The sequence below is a fragment of the Austrofundulus limnaeus genome, unplaced genomic scaffold (assembly GCF_001266775.1).
Source record: "Austrofundulus limnaeus strain Quisiro unplaced genomic scaffold, Austrofundulus_limnaeus-1.0 Scaffold1881, whole genome shotgun sequence".
Classification (NCBI taxonomy): Eukaryota; Metazoa; Chordata; class Actinopteri; order Cyprinodontiformes; family Rivulidae; genus Austrofundulus; species Austrofundulus limnaeus.
The window spans coordinates 39,864-45,762 of NW_013954283.1; the positions used below are offsets into that span (position 1 = coordinate 39,864).

At 43.0% G+C, this 5,899-nt stretch overlaps 1 long non-coding RNA gene across 1 annotated transcript in view; it reads right to left on the bottom strand.

Moving 5' to 3' along the window:
• Positions 1–2,950: 2,950 nt before the first annotated feature.
• LOC106536577 (uncharacterized) overlaps positions 2,951–5,899 on the bottom strand; it is a 4,846-nt gene continuing 1,897 nt past the window's right edge. The window contains exon 2 of the long non-coding RNA XR_001312561.1: positions 2,951–3,533. This is a non-coding gene — a long non-coding RNA (uncharacterized LOC106536577). The remainder of the gene's footprint in view (positions 3,534–5,899) is intronic.

Consider the following 5,899-nt stretch of genomic DNA (forward strand, 5'->3'; position numbering starts at 1 on the left):
AATCAGAGGCTCTCTGTGTGTGTGTGTGTGTGTGTGTGTGTGTGTGTGTGTGTGTGTGTGTGTGTGTGTGTGTGTGTGTGTCACATCAGACAAACAGGATCAGGTTCTGTCTCATTCCTGCTCCTCAGACTCTGCAGGGTTCAGTCTGTTCTAGTCCTCAGAAATACTTCACCTGAACCCTGACCTGGGTCAGACAGCACAGGTCCGAGTCTAACAGGACAGGTCAGACTCTAACAGGTCAGGTCCGAGTCTAACAGGTCATGTCCGAGTCTAACAGGACAGGTCAGACTCTAACAGGACAGGTCAGACTCAGACAGGACAAGTCAGACTCTAACAAGACAGGACCGAGTCTAACAGGTCAGGTCCGAGTCTAACAGGACAAGTCAGACTCTAACAGGACAAGTCAGACTCTAACAAGACAGGACCGAGTCTAACAGGTCAGGTCCGAGTCTAACAGGACAAGTCAGACTAACAGGACAGGTCAGACTCTAACAAGACAGGTCCGAGTCTAACAGGACAGGTCCGAGTCTAACAGGACAGGTCCGAGTCTAACAGGACAGGTCCGAGTCTAACAGGACAAGTCAGACTCTAACAGGACAGGTCAGACTCTAACAAGACAGGTCCGAGTCTAACAGGACAGGTCCAAGTCTAACAGGACAGGTCCGAGTCTAACAGGACAGGTCCGAGTCTAACAGGTCAGTTCCGAGTCTAACAGTACAGGTCAGACCCTAACAGGACAGGTCAGACTCTGACAGGTCAGGTCCGAGTCTAACAGGACAAGTCAGACTCTAACAAGACAGGTCCGAGTCTCACAGGACAGGTCCGAGTCTAACAGGACAGGTCCGAGTCTAACAAGACAGGTCCGAGTCTAACATGTCAGGTCCGAGTCTAACAGGTCAGGTCCGAGTCTAACAGGTCAGGTCCGAGTCTAACAGGACAGGTCAGACTCTAACAGGACAGGTCCGAGTCTAACAGGTCAGGTCAGACTCTAACAGGTCAGGTCCGAGTCTAACAGGACAGGTCAGACTCTAACAGGACAGGTCAGACCCTAACAGGACAGGTCAGACCCTAACAGGTCAGGTCTGAGTCTAACAGGACAGGTCAGACTCTAACAGGTCAGGTCAGACTCTAACAGGACAGGTCAGACTCTGACAGGTCAGGTCAGACTCTGACAGGTCAGGTCAGACTCTAACAGGACAGGTCAGACTCTAACAGCACAAGTCAGACTCTAACAGGTCAGGTCAGACTCTAACAGGTCAGGTCAGACTCTAACAGGTCAGGTCAGACTCTAACAGGACAGGTCAGACTCTAAGTGGACAGGTCCAAGTCTAACAGGACAGGTCAGACTCTAACAGGACAGGTCAGACTCTAAGTGGACAGGTCCAAGTCTAACAGGACAGGTCAGACTCTAACAGGACAGGTCAGACTCTAAGTGGACAGGTCCAAGTCTAACAGGACAGGTCAGACTCTAACAGGACAGGTCAGACTCTAAGTGGACAGGTCCAAGTCTAACAGGTCAGGTCAGACTCTAACAGGTTAGGTCAGACTCTAACAGGTCAGGTCAGACTCAGACAGGTCAGTACGTCAGGGTCCACTTTAACCTGCCCTGCAGACAGGTGTTATTTAGGTTTTAAACATCTCGTCTCTATGGCAACAAGAGGACAGCATCCTGTCCTCATAGGTCAGGTAACTTAATGAAGTCTGCTCAGTCCAGGGGTCAGAGGTCAGCCTCAGGACTGAGTCATGTCCTCCGTCTCTCCATGCTGGACAGCATCACATCCCCGCCACGTGCTCACGCTGCTGCTCCCTCTACACCTCAGCTTCATGCTTCAGATTTACAATTACCAACCGGAAATTCAACAATGACGTAACGAATCCCACCATCTTCAACATTAAACATCAGATTTACGTGATAAAACTTTGGCTTTATGAGACTGGGACAAAGTAGGGAAAAGCTGAAACTGCAGCTAAATCAGAGCATAAAGTGGATGAAATGTGGGCCGATAAAAAGAAGACCCCCCTAAGAGTCAAACTTGTTTTTAAAGTTTTTCTTCTGACCTTTACTTTACTAACAGAAAGTCTGTGAATCTAAAACTTCAGAATAATTTAAGGGAGTCCGGTGCTCGGCTTCACTTCCTGGCATCAGCAGCGCGTGGTCGTTAAAAACAAAAGCTCGGCTGCCAGCCTTTGTTTCCCGCCTGCTGACCCGCTTCCCTGCTCCCTAACGGAGCTCACAGCCCGCTGGACTCGGACTGACGGAACTTTTTCTGACCGCAGGCACCGAGCCGGGTCCGAAGCTCCGGTTCTTTGGGGATGTTCTTCTCATCCCGCTGCCGCTGAGGAGGCGCTAGCCTCCGCCGGCTAACCCAGGTGCAGGGAGGCGGAGCGGGGTACTTACAGATGTGAGGAGCGGTCTCATCTGCTCGCTGCTGTCCTCCATCTTCAGACAAGCCGGATCAGCTCCTCTGGCTCTCCTCCGCCCGCCTCCGGATCCTCCAAGTCCAGCCAACAAACACCGGCTCCTCAGCCGGCTTTACTCCACGACTTTACAACCGCCTGGAATATATCAACTCCGAACATTAACCCCGCCCCTTTGTGACGGGCAGCTCCATCAACCAATGGCCTCTCAGAGATGGTTTTATCAGAACCAACGGTGCAGCGGGAAAGTAAAATGGGCGGAGTTATGCCGGTAACAAAGCACGAGAGCTTCGCGTCAGTCATTCCACTTTAAAGGTTTTAATTACCGGATGTACAAGAATATTAACAATTTATCTAATTATCAATAAATTCTTTTGTCAAACGCAACATTTCATCAGGAATACTGTAGTTTTTGTTCAAGGTTTCAGCAGTAGGTTATCAATAAACATTCATCATCATAAGAGAAAAAACTAATTTAACACTTTTGTATTCACAATAAAATAAATTAAAACGTTTTTTTCAGACAAATAAATAAAAATGAACAACTTTTATTGCCAGTTCATAAAAATCTTATTTATCACAAAAACAACCAGAATTTACTGAGTTTGTTTACTTATTAAAAGAAGAAAAACAGAAAAAAATCTAATTTTAATAAATAAATATTCAAGCTGCAGACAAGATGTTTACAGAACATAAATAAACTAATAAACAGTTTCTCTGCTGCGATCCTGACCCGTCTGGTCCAGGTCGAGAGAACAAATCAAAGCAAGCTAAAGAAATAAAAACATCACACATCTTTGTGTACTTTAGGGAAATAAAAGTCAGAGAATATCTGTTAGATTTTATTTCTGTGTGTTTGTCTCTCAGATATTTTCCTGATTCTAATACAAACTGAGCAGAAGCACAGCTCAGAGCTCTGTTTTCCCAGGTGGTAAGAAGTCCCTGAAGGCATCAGTGTGCTGGAGGACAGGACAGTAAACATGACACTGGACCGTTCACACCGTTCCTGCAGGTTATCAGGCTCTGCAGGTCTCTGTAATCCTGACAGATTAGCTCATTAAACAGAAGTCATTGTTGTTCCTGGGAGAACTCTGGCAGACCTCAGTCCTTCTGTCCTGCAGGAAAACAGCACATGAGCAGATTTTACAACAACTTACACAACAGGAGCAAAATCTCTGCTCAGCTGCTTTTAATTGGCTTTTTCACCCATTTATCTGCTTCTTTCTTTAACAGATTGTTTTACAATTAACAACAAAACAAATTAAACCGTTTCTGCATTAAATCAGTTTAGTCTTTTCTCTTTTTTCAGCCTTTAATTAGGATTATATAAACTCTGTTTGTTGTGTTTTTCACACCTGAAAAACCTTTTGTTTCATGTTTTCTGTTGTTTTTATTTAGAATCAAATTAAAATATTCATCTGCCTGCTTCTCACTGAAGCCCGGCCTGAGAGTCACGTTTATTCCACTGATGATGTGACAGGTAACAGGTGTGATGGATAACAGGTGTAATGGATACCAGGTGTGATTAATGACAGGTGTGATTAATAACAGGTGTGATTAATAACAGGTGTGATGAATAACAGGTGTGATTAATACCAGGTGTGATTAATAACAGGTGTGATGAATAACAGGTGTGATTAATACCAGGTGTGATTAATACCAGGTGTGATTGATAACAGGTGTGATTGATAACAGATGTGATTGATAACAGGTGTGATTAGTAACAGGTGTGATTGATAACAGGTGTGATTGATAACAGGTGTGATTAATACCAGGTGTGATGGATACCAGGTGTGATTAGAAACAGGTGTGATGAATGACAGATGTAATTAGTAACAGGTGTGAATCTGACAGGTGTGTTTGATAATAGGTGTGAATATTAACAGGTGTCATTAATAATAGGTGTGATTAATGACAGGTGTGATGAATGTCAGGTGTGATTAGTAACAGGTGTGACTGATAACAGGTGTGATTAGTAACAGGTGTGAATCTGACAGGTGTGTTTGATAATAGGTGTGAATAATAACAGGTGTGATTAATAATAGGTGTGATGAATGTCAGGTGTGATTAGTAACAGGTGTGACTGATAACAGGTGTGTTTAGTAACAGGTGTGATTAATACCAGGTGTGATTAATACCAGGTGTGATTAGTAACAGGTGTGATTAATACCAGGTGTGATTAATACCAAGTGTGATTGATAACAGGTGTGATTAATGCCAGGTGTGAATAATACCAGGTGTGATTGATGCCAGGTGTGATTAATACGAGCTGTGATTGATAACAGGTGTGATGAATGACATGTCTGATTAATAACAGGTGTGATGAATGACAGGTGTGATTAATACCAGGTGTGATTAATACAGGTGTGATGAATGACAGATGTAATTAGTAACAGGTGTGACTAGTAACAGGAGTGAATCTGACACATGTGATTAATGACAGGTGTGATTAGTAACAGGTGTGATTAGTAACAGGTGTGATTAATAACAGGTGTGATTAATGACAGGTGTGATTAATGACAGGTGTGATTAATAACAGGTGTGATTAATGACAGGTGTGATTAATGACAGTTGTGATGAATGTCAGGTGTGATTAATAACAGGTGTGATTAATGACAGGTGTGTTTAATAACAGGTGTGTTTAATGACAGGTGTGCTTAATGACAGTTGTGATTAATGGCAGGTGTGATTAATGACAGGTGTGATGAATGTCAGGTGTGAGTCTGACACGTGTGATTAATGTCAGGTGTGATTAGTAACAGGTATGATTAATGACAGGTGTGATTAGTAACAGGTGTGATTACTAACAGGTGTGATTAGTAACAGGTGTGATTAATAACAGGTGTGATTAGTAACAGGTGTGATTAATAACAGGTGTGATTAATGACAGGTTTGATGAATGTCAGGTGTGATTAGTAACAGGTGTGATTAATTACAGGTGTGATTAATGTCAGGTGTGATTAATGACAGGTGTGATGAATGTCAGGTGTGATTAATAACAGGTGTGATTAATGACAGGTGTGATTAATAACAGGTGTGTTTAATGACAGGTGTGCTTAATGACAGTTGTGATTAGTAACAGGTGTGCTTAATGACTGTTGTGATTAATGACAGGTGTGATTAATGACAGGTGTGATGAATGTCAGGTGTGAGTCTGACACGTGTGATTAATGTCAGTTGTGATTAATGACAGGTGTGATTAATAACAGGTGTGATTAGTAACACGTGTGATTAATAACAGGTGTGATTAATGACACGTGTGATTAATGACTAGTGTGATTATTAACAGGTGTGATTAATTACAGGTGTGATTAATGACTAGTGTGATTATTAACAGGTGTGATTAATTACAGGTGTGATTAATATCAGGTGTGATTAATAACAGGTGTGATTAATGACAGGTGTGATTAGTAACAGGTGTGAGTCTGACAGGTATGATTAATGACAGGTGTGATTAGTAACAGGTGTGAGTCTGACAGGT